This window comes from Phascolarctos cinereus, unplaced genomic scaffold (genome assembly GCF_003287225.1).
Source record: "Phascolarctos cinereus isolate Bilbo 61053 unplaced genomic scaffold, phaCin_HiC Scaffold_4;HRSCAF=312, whole genome shotgun sequence".
In the NCBI taxonomy this organism is placed as follows: Eukaryota; Metazoa; Chordata; class Mammalia; order Diprotodontia; family Phascolarctidae; genus Phascolarctos; species Phascolarctos cinereus.
The window spans coordinates 201,733,041-201,749,827 of record NW_027555847.1 but is presented as its reverse complement, the minus strand read 5'-3'; the positions used below and the strand labels follow the sequence as shown (position 1 = coordinate 201,749,827).

The 16,787-nt window shown below is 39.5% G+C and overlaps 1 pseudogene; it reads right to left on the bottom strand.

Annotated features, from left to right (window-relative positions):
• Positions 1 to 5,665: 5,665 nt before the first annotated feature.
• The window catches only part of LOC110200830 (fatty acid-binding protein 5 pseudogene), a 137,678-nt pseudogene continuing 126,556 nt past the window's right edge, over positions 5,666 to 16,787 (bottom strand).

Genomic DNA, 16,787 nt, shown 5'->3' with positions numbered 1-16,787 from the left:
GAAATAATTCTATGGATTCTGACATGTCCTTTTGCACTAGCTCTCTTATTCTCTCATTGAGCTTGTAGTCCTACCATTTCATTAAGTATTAAGGCAATCTCAGTGCCTCCACATGTCAAGGATTAGTTATATAATGCATCCTCCTTGCTTATCCTTGGTTATGGTAGATGTTGATTGAGGGAGTTATAGTTTGAGATCAATGTGAGCCAATTACAACGAAGGTAGATGGAATATAAGGTGAATAATAATAGTAACAACATTTATGTGGCACTTTACATATGTTACCTCATTTGATCCCCGTAACTTTGTGAAGTAGATACTGTTGTTATCCCTATTTTACAGAAATGGAAGCCCAGAGAAGTTACAGTGATTTACCCAGAATTATAAATCAAGCTCAGGTCTTCCTTACTCAAAGTACAGCACTCTATCCATTTTTCCACCTCTAGCATTGTCATGTCACTGTGCTACCTCTAAAACAGAGTTCCCCTCAAGGTAGGCTGTAGTTTATAGAATCTATTCATGTGGAAGAATACCGGTAATAATATTTTGAAGGTTAGTACAGCTGTATATACAAAAATAATACCTTTATAGTAGTTAGCTTGTTTTTCTCCCTGCACCTGCATATTCCCCAAAATCTCTGTATGCCCTGAACCCTGATGGGCAAAGTGCCCAGCTCCAGGTGGCCACCAAAATCAGAGTGTAAGTATCCCCTTCTCAGAAGGGCACCTTGGAGCATCCCTTTCCAGCTGAATGGACCCATATCTCTCTGGTCCCCAACACAGAACCACCCTTATAAGAGTTATACTCTTAGTGTCGCTGAGTTGTATATTGGGTCCCCTTCTCCCTTTCCCCTCCCTCCTTTTCCCAGTTTACCAAAAAAATGTTGCAGTGAAGTGATTGCTATTATTTTTACATGTTATTTTCAGCATCTAAACTCAGTAAGAGGTTGTTTTCCCGGATATATCTGGCTGACCTGTTGGCATTCCTTTAAATATAAACCAGGAACCCAGATAAGGACTTAATGTGCTGGTAGTCACACCTGCACTAGGGGAGCATGGTGTTATGAGCCTAGGCGTAGAAAGCAAGGTTCAACAAGGAAACTGCATCGTCCCATGAGGGACTCCCTTACGCCAGAGGACTGTCACAAAACAGGAGGGTAATATAAGCCAGTGAGCTACTAAACTTACCACCTGAGTGATGGAAAAGAGGCCTATCACCCTTTCTTCTAGTTTCTGAAAGAAACTAGAGCTATTTCTTAGCGATTAGTGGTGGTAATTAGTAATAGTAATTAGAGAATAACCAGACCTTATCTCCTGTGCTGAAGGGGTCTCTAGAGGTCTAACAGCAATTAGTTCCCTGTTTGTGGGATACTTTGGATATAATGCAAGTCAGCCAGCGGTTATCAATGACTATGTGAAGGGTACAAGTTGAGTACAGGAAAAAAGCAAGGACAGAAGCCATATTCACACAAAAAAGTATGTTCTCAACTGCTGACTAGACTAATGAGGTTTTTTGTGTATTTGGTGTTTGGGGCCCATATATGTGATTTTATTAGTTTAGGGAAATCTCTTTACTCATACTCTACCATTTATAGCATTAGCCAGTTACCTGGGCCACTGAAATGACTTGTCCAGGTCACAAAGCTACCATGTGACTGAGGTAGACCTCACACTCATGTCTTGCTGACTCCTAGGCCAGCTTTGTATCCATTATGCCACTGCCTCTCTTTGTTATTATAATAAAATGTCATCATGAGCAGTAGTATCACAGATGTTAGGTGTTATAACACTGAAGATACTGTTTCTGAGTTTGGTTTGTGTACAGTCTATCCAACCTTCGGACTAGGGATGATTTTTCATGGAAATGTAAAACTTCAGGCTATGAATAGTATTAGTTTGATAAACTGAGATAAACTGAGAAATCTCTGTCAGAGGAAATGAGAAAATTCTTAGCCAAGCATGGTGGCATATATCTACAAACCCTGCTTCTGGGTGAGCCTAAGGGTGGTGGATTACTTTAGTTTGGAGTTCTGAGCTGTGATAGCGCTGAAGGTGATTGATTATTTTTACTTAGTCTGGCACCAATATAATAAACCCTCAGGGAGCAGGGGGCAACTAGGCTGCCTAAAGAGGGGCAAACTGACCTAAGTCAGAATAATGGAGGAGGTTCAAAGTTTTGTGCTGATTAATATTGAGATCAACCCATGAATGGTGACTGTACTTTCCATACAGAAAGGGAAGGGAAGGGAAGGGAAGGGAAGGGAAGGGAAGGAAGGGAAGGGAAGGGGAGGGAGGGGAGGAGGGGAGGGAGGGGAGGGGAGGGGAGGGGAGGGGAGGGGAGGGGAGGGAGGGAAGGGGAGGGGAGGGGAGGGGAGGGAGGGGAGGGAGGGAGGGAGGGGAGGGGAGGGGAGGGAGGGAGGGAGGGAAAGGACTGGTGTATATTAAGACATAGTCACGGCCACCAGATGTCTTAGATAGACATATGCAAGGTCATGAACAGGCCCCTATAATGCCCTACCAAACTATGCTGGCAAAAACAGCACTGTCCAGAGGAATATATAGTTGTGAGCAGAAGTGAAAGAACCCAAATAAGAGAAACACATTCTCAAGAGAGAGTATTGTACTTAATTAGAGCATGAGCCTAAGGGCCTGAGAATAGAGGACTTGTTCCTGCTTCTACCAGGTTAACTCTGGTTTGTCAGATTGAAATTTAGTGACTGCAAAGAGTTTTAACATGTACAAGGACCCAGCATGGTACTTAATCCTTTGGATGTACATATTCAGACTTTCACAGAGAATATTTGTCTGCAGATTCTGATGGCTGGAAATATAGTTGATAGTGAAATTAAACTTAATGAGAAATATTTCCCAGAAGACCTAATGTTGATTGAGCTACCAGACAGGCTGAAGATACTCTAGGTTCTAGTGTTGGCAATGAGTAGACTCTGTGTTCCCTTGAGTTGTTGCCTTTATTTTAAGTAAAGCTCTGATTATGAGCAATTCCGTCTCTGTGATAATATAATTCTCCACAGAAACTTGCTGGTGATTACAGCACCTGATAGGGTGCTTGGGTGCTTGTGTTTGGGTGCTTGTGCTTGGACCTCAATTTTTCCCTAGCCTCAGAAACACTGTCCCTGGCAGTTTCTCCCTAGCCCAAGGACACCGTGCTTAGCAATTACTCATGAGTGGGCCCCAGCAAGACCCTTATCTCTTTTCCTGGTGTAGCTGCAAACAGCACCTGAAGGAATTATTAGTTTGAACTGGCTGTGCACTGGGCCATAAAGATATTCTTACCCACTGGACTACCTACACTACTGCTCTACCTCATTATCTACATCCTGGACTCCTCATTATTTGTATTCTAGACTTAAGACATATGTATACTCCCTACATCTATCTTGTCAAACAAGACATTGAATGGTGGCAGACTGGACAACTCTCAGTTACCCCTGAACTCTAGTTAACTTAGTGATGTAGCAGGCCTAAAACAACACCTCCATGTGGCCCCCCTTGTGGGCTTTTTCTGGTGAACTCTGGGTAAAACGCCTGCACAGTAGGTACAAGAAGTGCATATTCTTTTAACAACTGACCACTCCTTCACTACTCCCTGATCCCACCCTGAATCACCTAGTTAGCATATTTGGCACATGTTTTATTGTATTTTATCCTATACAAACTTTAAGTGTGCCACTCTAAGATCACAGGATCCTTAAGAATCCTTGCCTGCTGAAAAGCATAACAATAAACTTTTTGCCAACTTGACTTAAAGAATGCTTAAGTCTGTGAATTCATTCCAGACGACCCTGTCATGTACTCCAGTCTTTGAGAGGTTACAACCTCTCAGACAGCAACACAACCACTTGGGATTGAGGAATGAGGAATGGAAAAACCTCCTCCAGGGAAAAGAGGTAATAGCATCTGATTTAGGACCCGAGCAAGCAAAAAACAGATGCAGTTCCAGATGAGAAACCTGGATTTCTCCAGAATGTAAAAATCCATGAGTCTAAGACAGAAAGTAAGGTAAAAGAGTATAGGAGATCAGTATTACATCAATAGGTAGCACACAGGCAGTACCCATGTGCTGACTGTGTGATTTAGCCTATGGCCCTAAGGCTTTGGTATTTTATGGAGGGGGAGGGTGGGCACGTATTATCTACCCCTGTACTGGATTGCTCTTACATATCACCTTGGTTGCATCTCCTTTTGACCCAGTGATCAGACAATGTCCATCATCTTCTTGGTTCAGGGCTGGGTTCTGTCATGAGAGACCTCACCCAAATTTATAGTAACTATTCAGTATATTTCCCAAATCTTCATCTTAGCAGGCTAGATTGTTAATTATGCATTCATGGGAAAACACCTCTATATGCCTACCCTTAAATTTTCTAAATCATTCTCTTTTTAGTTCAGCCATGTAAAGGAACATGCTAATTATTTTAAATAGATAATATGAAATGGAGTAACTTGAGGCCTAAAATAATTTGATTCAACTTATTAACTTTTCTGAAGTGCCTACTATATGCAGTAGATGGCATTTGAACCTGAAGTTTGAACTAACAGTATATATCATGACATTTTATGGATATAACAAAAGCTAATAGAACTTGGGCAGAATGTGTAATAGAAAGAGAACTGGATTGGGAGCTTGAAGAGTTGATTCTGTCACTAAAAACCACATTCTCCTTTATGAAACAATCGCCAATCTTCCAACACAAAATCTGCATCTGCAAAGGAAGTTCTTAACAGATTACAAACAATAGGGAGACAACAAGATGACATAGTAGTAAAAAAAAAAAAGCTTACTGTGATCCAAGGATGCCGTGTCACTCCATCTAGAAATAGTGTCCAGAATAAGGGAGGTGATATTTATGTTGTGCTCCTCTCTGGGACCATGTCTGTAATATTGTGTTCAGTTATGGCCAATACATTTTAGGAAGGTTATGTCCTTTTCAACTTTGGCAATTTGTGGGAGGTACTGAATAAGTAATAGGGCAAAAGGGATGTCAGTGAGTTCTTTTCAAAGATGAATGGATCAGTCACTTGTAGGAATGCCAGTCTTTTGCTTAGCAGAATAGGTCAATCCAGGCAATGAATGCCCCCAGGGCAATGTACCTTTTCCTCAGCAGTGGCTGAAGAAGTCGTTTCATTTGTGAGGACCAACAAAACTTCAGAGTTTTTAAAAACTGGAGACCTCTGGACCCTCGAGCTGTTTGGTAATGATTGGGCAAATTACCAACACTTACCTATGGTCTTTTCTGCAGAGATGAAGAGTTAGGAAAAGACTGCGTAATTACCATAAAGTTCAGAGCTGACCCAGCGCTGAACCAGGAAGGATTATTGAAACAAAAAGTTAAACCCCTGTTCTTCTGCATCCTGTGGGCAGGTGGCAAGTTTCAGAGCTAAGGACGATATTGGACCTAGAAAGGCTTCTACCAGTCTTAGGCTAAATATCTATGTCCTTCTTTTTTTTCTAGTAACAGCATAATTCTGTATTTACTAGCCAAAACAATCCTAATTACATCAAAGTTTGCAAATAAAACTGTTTGCAAGTAGTCAGTCACTGATAGCAGACCCACAGTAAGGAAGAGAAGAAGAAAAAAGCAAGTCTGGTTAGAGAGTTTGCTCATTGCACTGAGCTGGTTCATTCATAACAGCTAATTCTTGCCCTATATGAAGATGAAATTTCTTTGCTCGGCCTTCTCGTGTACCCTGTGGCAAGTCACGTCATTCATAACACAGTGCACCAATAGCTTTCCATCTTCTACTTTTCTTGTTATTGTGTTTCCTTCCCATCCTGTGCCCGTAGCTGGATCAATGTATCATTTTCAAGGGTACAATGAGTCTGAGTTTTCCTGCCATTGGCTGTGGTTTGATCAAACTTCTCACCAAGTTTAAAAGAGAATTGTGTAGTTTTTATGGTACTCTCAGTTTTAATGGTAATTACATCCCCATTTTCAGAGATATAAACATCTGGTTTGGCCATTCTGGCCATTTTCCTCCGGGCCACCCCTACTCCCAATTCCTCCATGTACTCGTCAAATCCTTTACTTTCCACGAGGCACCATTTGCCCAGCAGCTGCTTGAGAAAGGCGATGGTGAATTTAGGAGAGGAGAGGAGGTAAAAAACCCTGAGAAGAGCAGAACTTTCCACTGAAAGCTAGAGGACCAGCATATAGACCACCTGTGTCCTTTTTTTAAAGAACACAATGGTACCTTAGCTAAAGATTGCAGCTGAATTTGAAGCAGGAGGTAGGGGAGACAACAGCTGCCCATCTAGGAGCAAGCTCAGGAAATCCAGCAGAGCAGCCCATCCAGAAGAGATTCTGTCCCCCATGAGGATCAAGCCTTGCTGAGCAATCCATCTAGCACAGACACCCAGCAGTGAACTTCCAGCAGCGAGCTTTGTGAGAACTCTAGGAAGAGGAAAAGGATATCAAAATACTGGAGTTTTGGATTTGAGTTGCCTTGGCGACTTGTGTTCTCTACACCTGTCTCACTCACTACCATAATCTATTTCATTGCCATTGCACTTTAAATGGATGACCACTCTCCCCACAGATATATGTATTCTTGGGAGAGTGTATCTAAATTTTATGGGGACAGGAGTATTTTGTGACTACTGTTTCTACTATGCCATTTGAGTAATTGTCATTGCTAAGAGCTAATTAAGCCTCCAGACTGCTCTGTTCATGGGAGGCATGCTTGTGGGAGTTTGGGGTCTAGTTTTAGAAGGGTAGTGCCATAGGCTACACTCTTGAACCCTGAGAATAGTAGCCCCTGTGGGGAAATAACCTATCAGTGCAAGTTGGGAGGTTAGCCCAGAGGGGATGCTACACGAAGGATATGTGCAAACAAGAGTATAACCCACAGGAGCAACCATGATGGTGAGAGCAATAGAACCATGCCACTTGAACATCATTTGTGGTATACTGAACATTGGCTTTTGGGACCAGAGGATTGGGCTTCAAATTGTATCTCTGCCAATTACTATTTACAGTACCTTGGGTAAGTTATTTAACCTCTTTTGGCTTTTTCCTGTTTTTTTTTTCTCTCTCTCTATGAAATAAGGCAGCTAGGTGGTGTAGTGGATAGAATTCTGGAGTCAGGAGCACCTGAGTTCAAAACTGGCCTCAGACACTTACTAAATGTGAGACCCCCAGGTAAGTCACTTAACCTCCTTCAAAAGAGCACCTATTCCCCAGGGTTGTTGTGAGGATCAAATGAGGTAATATTTGTAAGGTACTTTGCCAATGTTACAAAGCTAGCTGTTGTTACTATTCATCATCCCTGCTTCATATGTATAAGGAATGTCATTTAGATCATGCCAATGTGGTCTGATGGCATTCCCTAATTTCTTCAGTTTAAATCTGAAATTTGTAATAAGAGGCTCATGATCTGAGCCACAGTAAGCTACAGATCTTGTTTTAATTGACTGTGTAGAGTTTCTCCACCCTTGGCTGCAAAGTGTATAATCCATCTGATTTCTACATTGAGCATCTAGCGATGTCTGTGTGTGGAGTCAACTTTTGGGTTGTTGAAAAAAAAGTGTTTGCTATGACCAGTGAGTTATCTGGACAAAACTGGCTCAAGATGATCTCTAAGGTTCTTTTCAGATCTAAATCCATGATACTATGTACTAAGAATTCTTGGCTTAGAGACTTCAGGAGCACATGATAGGATGGCTGGTATAGATATTTAAAGGATTGTCTTGTGAAATAGGGTTCAGTTTTGTTTTTCTTGTTCCCAGTGAGCAGAACTAAAAGCAATGAATAGAAGCTGTAGAGAGCAAGATTCTGGATAATGAAAGTAAATACCTGTCCAACTATTAGAATTGTTCCAAAGTGGAATAATGTAGTCAATTTTCTATCACTGTTATTCAGATTATTTCAGTCACGTCGGACTCTTCATGATCCCATTTGGGGTTTTCTTGGCAAAAGTGCTAGAGTGGTTTGCCATTTCCTTCTCCAGCTTTTTTTACAGATGAGGAACTGAGGTGAACAGGGTTAAGTGACTTGCTCACAGTCACCCAGCTACTAAGTATCTGTTGTTGTTGTTTGTCCTTCATTCTTGAAGAGGACCTTGATATCAGGGAGGTGATGCCATGACATGCAAGCGAATTGGATTTAAGTGAGGGAGAGCTGTGCAAAGTCACCAGCCTCACTTTGTCCTCCAGAGCCATCTGGGTCTAGAGGCCAGATACATATCAGGATGACTGGAGATGACCTCAGATGCAGTGTCTGAGACTGGACTTGAACTCATGAAGATGAGTCTTCCTGACTTCAGGTCTGGCACTCTATCCACTGTGCCACCTAGTTGCCTCCCTATCACTGGACTTTTTATATTGTAGTCCAACTCAAGATATTGTGGTAGGGGGTGAGGATGGAATTCCTTTTCAAAAACACATTAAAGTAGGTGCTCTCAAAAGTTCTTTCCAACTCTGAGGTACCAGGTACCATAATTCTGTGTCCCCTTCACTCTACAAATGCTTATGAGACCTAGTAATGAGATTTGTTGTAAACAGTTTGTTTCAATCAACTAAATAAACAGTTATCAAATGCCTCCTATATACATGGTGATGGGGATGCAATAATAAAAATCAAACAGTCTTTGCCCTCTAGGGGTTTACATGCTATATGATGGAAACATGTACAACCATAAAAAATACAAAATATGAACAAAATAAATACAACATGATTTCAGGGATGGAAGGGGGAAAGCAATAATCCTCTAATAAAATGTGACATATGAGCAAAGGCTTGAATGGAACTGGGAGTTGCAGGTCCCAAGAGAATGAAGTCCAGGCATGGCGGAGAACTTCTGTAAAGTCACAAAGGTGAGGGCTAGAATATCATGTGCAAGCAACAGCAAATTGACCTTGAAAGATAAAAGGCAATTAACAACAACAAGAATAGTTATTATAATAGCTAACATTTCTGTAGTGCTTACTATGTGCCAGGCACTATACAATTATTATCTCATTTGACCCTCACAACAACCCTGAGAAGTAGGTGCTATTATTATCCCCATTTTACATTTGAGGAAAGTGAGGCAAACAGTTAAGTGACTTGCCCAGAGTCACACACTAGTAAGTCTTTCTCACTCCTTGCTCAGCAATTAATCCACTGGGTCACCTAGCTGCCTCTAAATAGAAACCATTTCATCACTGTGCAGCAATGGTATAACATTAAAAAGAGCTCTGGACTTGGACATCAGTTTGAATTCTAGCTCCAACACTTACTGCCTGGGTGACCAGGAGAAAGTGAGTTAATCTCTCTAACCCTCAGTTTCCTATCTGTCAAATATGGGTAATAATCCTCATGTTACCTCTCTCACAGAGGAAAAACCTTTTGTAAACATTAAAGGGCTACAGAAATGTGAACTATTTTAAAATTGCCTTGTAGCAAGTATTTGTCAGAGCATTTAGCATATTATCTTGATTTCTTCCCTTATGAAAAGGGCACTAAGGGTAGCTTGACAGAGTTTGCCAATTAAGAGAGCTTCTCAGTTGCTAAAGTAGAAAGGGTAGCTGGCACCCAACTTCTATCTTCTTTTATTTCTAGGGTATTTCACCCTCAGATGTGCATCTCCCATAGCCATCCTTCCCCTCCCCACCTAGAAAGTCTTGTATTTATTGCCTCAGCAGTTCGGTCCAAGCAACATAATGTATACCTACTGCAAAGTATTTCCAGGACCTTTCTCAGGGAGTCGCTGACTGCCAGTGCAAACTAATGAGTATTTGCCAGACACAAAGCTTCCAATTGAGGTTATCAAATAATTTATTAGGCCCCTGCTGCATCAAGTACTTACAGTGCCTGCTCCAAACAGACTAATTAAAAACTTCCCTACCACGTACAATTTCATTTGCTTCGGAAAAAAAAATCACAATACCTCTGTAGTCATTTTTCACAGGAAGGAAGTTCTAAAGATCTGCAAAAGAAATTCTGGAAGACTTCCATTGCCTGAATAGACACAAAGCCAGCATCTGTGATTTTTAGGTGTTTGATGTCAAAATATATTTCATTTATTCATAATAAAATCATTTTTCCTGACTCTAATATGATGCAGATTTTTCCCCCCTTAGTTTAGCTGCTATAGAGATAAGGTCATTACAATTTACAACAAATTCAATAAAACGTCATCCAGCCTTTGGTTGAAGAATCTTAAGTGAAGCCTAATCCACTAACAACCTCCTAAGACAACCCATTCCAGTTTGGGAAAGTGTTAATGTTTAGGATATTTTCCCTCACATCAAGCCTAACTTTGCCTTTTCTCATCTTCCACCTATTGTTCCTCATAATGTTACTCCCTTGCTCAAAAATCTTTAGTAGCTCCCATTTTCTATACAATGAAGTTCAAATTTCTTAGTTCAGCATTCCTGTAAATCCACAGTACAGATCTACTCTATATTCCTAATCTTGGCTCATATTGCTTCCTTTCATGGGATGAATTAGAGGGATGCAAAAGCTTCACCACATTGATAAAGGAATCCATGAAACAAAAAAGGTTAATGATCTGTGTGATAAATACTTATAAGAAAACAACTTACTGTGTCAGAATCAAAAAGTGTGCCAAAAAGTTCCAGTAATATGAAGAGCAACTTATTATTGATTCTGTACTTATTGAATAAGCTGCCCCCCAAAGCCATAAGATATATATTGCCTTTGTTAATTACCACAAAGCCTTAGACCCAGTTCCATGCTCATGGCTTATTTACATACTGAAAAGCATATAAAATAGACCAAAATATAGTATGAAGGTTGGAATATTTGATGTTCTCATGGAAAATCATTCTCTATTTAAAATGTGTCACCAACACAATAATGTTAAGACTAATTCATATAAAACATAACATTTTTTCAGAAAGATTTTTTATTCCATTATGTTTTTTCTAGTCTAAAACCCATTACTATCTCTCAAATATTACAAAACTAAGTATGGCTTCCAATTTAAAAAAGTTGAACTAAAACATTTCATCCTTACTGAAGAGGTGACGCCCTGGGAGGGGGAAGGAAAGGTATGCCAGGGGAAATCTAAGTGATATGAAAGCAAAATAGATTAATTAAAGCCCATTGAAATACCTCTCTCTCTCTCTCTCTCTCTCTCTCTCTCTCTCTCTCTCTCTCTCTCTCTCTCTCTCTCTCTCTCCATATAGATAGATAGATAGATAGATAGATAGATAGATAGATAGAGATAGATAGATATGGAGAAAGAGACAGAGACAGAGAATGAGAACACAGATGGATAACGTGAGTGCTGCACTAGGTCTCACAAAATGCTAAAATTGTTGAAGGATAATCTCTAGTCCATTGGGTAGAAGGTCTGTGGAAAATTTATTGGTGCACATGGACAAGAATCCACAGGATGGAAAAGCTTGGATAAATAGCTTTGTGCACTGTTCGAGGAATTACACACAATGAGGAGGCCTCTGATTCCTGTTCATATTGAAGAAGTGGTCAGAGTAGTGGGCTAAGTTTTGTGTCAAAACCAAAGATCAGGTTAGATGTGGTTACTGTCCCTCTGGAGCATATAGTCTAAGAAGAGGATAATAATACTAACACAAATAGCTATAACACACAATCTTATATGATAGATGCATTAAAAGATTACAATGCAAAGGACTATGTGAGGTCTGAAATAGTCAATAGTCAATAAACATTTATTAGTCCCTGCTACGTGCTAAGCACTATGATAAGTGCTGGTGATAAATATATATTAAAAAAAAAAAGACAGTCCCTGCTATCGAGTAGCTTATAATCTAATGGGAGAAGACAATATACAAAGAGAAGTTTATAATGTGGGGGGCAGAAGGTGGTACCAAGGGTGCATGATGTAAATGGACTCAAAATCAACCAGAGGCGGAAAATGAGGTTTAGCTGGAAAGTTCTGAGCCCTCTGTAAAGGAAGGCTTTGACAGGAATTTATTACTTTGTCCACCAGCACTCCAATCACAGGGAAGAGGCAGCTGAAGGTGCTGAGAATGTGTCGGGTGTTAAAGATGGATCAAAATGTTCTGGAATTGAAACCAAACAGAGTAGCTGATGGAAAATGAAGAGGTGGGTTGTTATTTACATAAGGTAGTCAATGAAAGATTCCAGTATGAGTCAGCCTGTGAATTGAAATGCCAGTGAGATTCTTGTCAGGTAAAATGCCAGTCAAAATGTTTTGTAGGTGGTTGGAGTCATAGAACCAGAACTGATAAGAGAATTCAGGACTGAAGATATAGATTTGGGAGTCAGCTGCCTAGAGGTAGTAGTTGAAAACATGTGAGTAGATGGAGAGAGAATAGATATATAGATAGATATATATATATGAAAAGAGAGTTAAAGATAGACCCTTGAGTAATATCCATAATGAGTAGTCAAGAGAAGAGAATTTTGGAGCCAATGAAGCAGATGGAAAAGGAATAGGCAGAGAGATAAGAAGAGAACCAGAAAGTATATAAAAGTATATAAAGTATATAAAAGAATTGTCAATGGCATGAAAATGTGCAGAGGTCAAAGATGATGACATTGAACACTATTTGGTTTTTAGGATTTTTTTTTGTAATCTTTGAGAAAGAAGTTTTAGTAGTATGGTAGGATCAAAAAAGCTAATGCCAGGGGTTGAAAAGAGAGAGAATAGTTATAGGGATACATGAGTGCAGACAACTCTTTCAAGAAATGTACTAATGAAGAGGGGAGTTATGATGCAATAGGTGGATGGGCTAGAATGGTCAAGGGAAGGTGATTAAAAAAAGAATTAGGAAGACTTGAGTATGTTTGTAGGCAATTCAATTCAGCAAGCATTTATTAAATGCCTACCGTGACAGGTACTACGTGAGGCACTAAGGACACAAAAATAAAAACAAAACAACCTTTGTCAGAGAGTAATTTTTATTCTATTAGCGGGAAACAAAATTTACTGACAGGTAGGTGGTAAAATGAAAAGTGCAGGACTTGAATTCAGGAAGATTTGAATTTAAATCCTGTCTCAGTTAATTGTGTGATCCTGAAGAAATCACTTTAACTCTTCTAGCCTCAGTTTCGTCATCTGTAAAATGGGGATAATAGCACCTACCTCACAAGATTCTTGTGAGAATCAAATGAAATAATGTTTGTAAAGCATTTTGCAAATCTTAAAGCACTATATAAATGCTTCTTCTCCTCTTCCTCCTCCTCTTCCTTCTCTTCCTTTTCCTCCTCTTCCTCCTCCTCACAGATAAGGAAACATGCAATTAATACAAGGTAGTTTTCTTGAGAGTGAGGTGGAGCCCCAATATCTGGGAGAATTAAGAAAATAGAAGGTGGCACTTGAAGTGAGTCTTGAAGGGAATCAAAGATTCTAAAAATTAGAGCTGAGGAGGGAGAGCACTCCAGGCATAGAAACAACCTATATAAAAGAACAAAGGTCAGAGATGGAATGTTGTAAATGGAGAATAGCAAGTGGAACATTAAAATGGCAAACATGGGTACAAGACTATGCAAGACTGATCAGAGTGGGACACATGGATTGGGAGAATACAAATAGCTTAAGAAACTTAAAGTCATGATAAAGAAAAGAATAGGTTTTGTGTGAGTGAGAGAATGGGAAAGGTGAGTTGGAAGTTATGATTGGAGTATAAAACTTCAAATTTCTGAATACTGGAGGTACTACAATTTTGAGAGATGGTAAGATCTAAAACATGACCATATCAGTGTCTGGCTGGGGTAGGAGTTGGGCAGAAATAGGTTGATGGAGTTAATGGTTGAGGAGTTATATGATCAGTTTGTCAGAGAGGTCCACATGAATACTAAAATCCTTAAGAATAATTTTAGATTTTTGGAAGAAAGGTGCTTGCCAGTGGCAAGAATAATACCAGTATACTGTTGGTTCCGGTTCAATGTTGAGAAAAAATGAGGCACTCTCAAGTTATTGAACAACTAATGAAAGATTTACTTTACCCTAACCCAACAAGTATATGCAACAAGGATACAGCAGGGCTTAGCTTCTCTATATGTGGCTCTCTCATATGCACATAAAAATCATCTGATCAGAAGGGCAAAGTATTGTAACCCTCATGGATGTCTTCAGACATCCATCCAGTTGGAGTGGCACCAAATCCAAGTAGATAGGACTTTTTATACCCTTAGGTGAAAAGGAAGCAGTGTCAAGTGGAGCTGAGCCCAATCAGGTCCCTGGAACAGCTTTGTTGCCTTTTAAGGAAAACTAATCCCTATTGCTAGGAAATGGGAGAACTCTGATCATATCGCAATACCAGTGAGCCAGGTATGAAAGTCACTGAAAAAAAAAATGGATGTAGTGGAGTAGGCTAAATGATGGGTGAACCAGATTGCAGTAAGACTGGAGAGAAGTAGGGGGTGATTAAAATATAGGGGAGGTTTTCAGGAGGAAGTAATTTACATGTGCCAATTGTACCTAAGGAGGTGTGTCTCGATAAGTAGGATGGGGAGGCAATGTAATGCAAAATGTAGTAATTTGATATGATAAATCCACCTCAGAATTCCAACTCAGATTTGGATGTGAACTATATAAGATTACTTCCTTGAGTGTTCTTTGCTCCTTTATTAAGGAAGCTAGGCCTATGCTCTAAGTAAGAGAGCCAAGAAAGATTGTCGACAAGAGGTTACTTTCCCAAGTGTCCTTTTAAAAAGAGAAATGGTCCTATGGGAAATGTCTTATGAGACAGTGAGTTTCTTAGTAGGTCATTGTCTCTTGTCAGAAGCCTGCCATGATTTCCCAAGCTGCTTTAGAGTAACTGCTATGTTTCACTAACTAGGACTTTAATACCCTGTGATTCTGCTTGCTCACTTGTCCAGGTCAGAAATACAATAGTGTATATCACACTTGACAGGATTACTGCTTTTTAGGATTTTAAATGTCTTAAAATAATAATCCTAATATTCTGTATGGCATCGTGAAAGGAACATTAAGCTGACATTTGCTTATATTTTTGTGGTGGCAATATTGGGGGGAGGGACAGAAGCAGCATCAATTAAGCAAAGGGGTGGTGTGCTTGGAACTGTGTGTCTACCAAAGGTATATCTTTCTGTTAATGGTAGGACAAGTTCTCTTTGATCTCCAAAGCCCATTCTCTAAAGGGACAGTTTAACCCAATGATGCTAATGACTACACTTGGCTAAATGTTGTCCAGGCTCATCTCCCAACAGATACCTTAAAACTCCTGTGTTCTGCTTGCAGAAGCTAGCTGCCCTGTGATGGATCTAAGATTTTTGCCACTTTTTTTTATGTATCTTCTTTGCCTGTCTGCTTCATTCCTGGCCAGATAATCCCAAATCTACATCTGCCAACAAGGATTTACTCTGGCCTAACCTAATAATTTTCTCAATCAGTTGTATTCATTTGTATGATTTTTAAAAACAATTTTTAGGCATTCATTGCATAATTGTTTTTGGTGTTAGCAAGCCATGGTTCTTTTCTTTGTCTTGTGAATATTTGAATTGTGTGTTTAGGTAATCACTTCTCTTTAAGGTGTTTCAAGCTTGAGGTAGACTACAGACTGCTCTGCCTTCTATCACATCTCAGATGATACCAAGCACCTCAACCCAAAGAATTTCATTAAAAAATACTCTGGACCCAAGCAATGGTAAAGGAAGTGAGTAAGTGGAGGAACAAGAAGATCCTGTCTTTGAGCCTCACAATGCCAGTGTAACAACAACAACAACAAAAGAATTATAGTAGTAGTAGCTCTGCTGTTGGAGACTTCTGCATTCTTGATAAAAGAAAATTCATGGCAGAATAAAGCACTATACAATAGCAGCTAATTTTATAGATGGGAAACTAGAATCCCAGAAAAGTTCATCTTTTGCCAATACTCATCTAATTAATACCATAGATTTATTAAGTGCTTTCCTCACACTAATCCAGTGAGGTAGGTATAACAAGAATTATTCTTTCCATTTTACAGATAATGCTTTTAAAGTAACACTCCAAGCAATGAAGTGACTAAATGCTCATAGAGGAATTCACTCCTTTTTGTTTCTTAAAAATGTATTAAATCTTTAAAAAGAGATATGTCATTGTCACTTCCCAACACTCCTGCAAAGAGAAGTCTCTTTGCAATAAAAGGAAATGATTAAGAAAAATAGACTATAAACTATGTTTGACATCATATGCAACATTCCACATCCATAGCTCATACCACCTGTTGATTGAGAGGAGAAAGGTATGTCTCACCCTCAGACTCCTGAATTCAAGATTGGTAATTCCATTAATGTGAATTTTGATATCTTTCAATGGTGTTTTCCTTTGAAGTTTTATGGTGATTGTGTAAATTATTCTCTGAGTTCTACTTCCTGTTTTACATTAGTTCAAGAAATAAAACAACAAATATTTATTAAGAACTTAATGTGTGCCAGGCATAGGGGATACAAGTACAAAGAAAGAAACAATCCGTACCTACAAGATGCTTACATTTTAATGGAAAACAAGTGTATATGGAATTATATACAGCATAATAATAAAACTAATAAAATAAATACAAAGTCTCCTATTGCATCCTGAGCTATCTCCAGTCCTCCTGATGAATATCTGGCCACTGGACCCAGATGGTTCTGGAGGAGAAAGTGAAGCTGGTGACTTTGCACAGCCCTCCCTCACTCAAATGAAAATCAATTACAAGTCAAGTCATCATCTCCCTGGTGTCATGGTCCTCTTCAAGAACAAAGGACAAACCACAACCACACACACACACACACACAACCACATCAGGATGATTAAGGTAACTTTGTGGGCTAGGGGATAGATTAGTTCAATCAGTCACTTCACAACTCTATGTCTAAGTTTCCTATT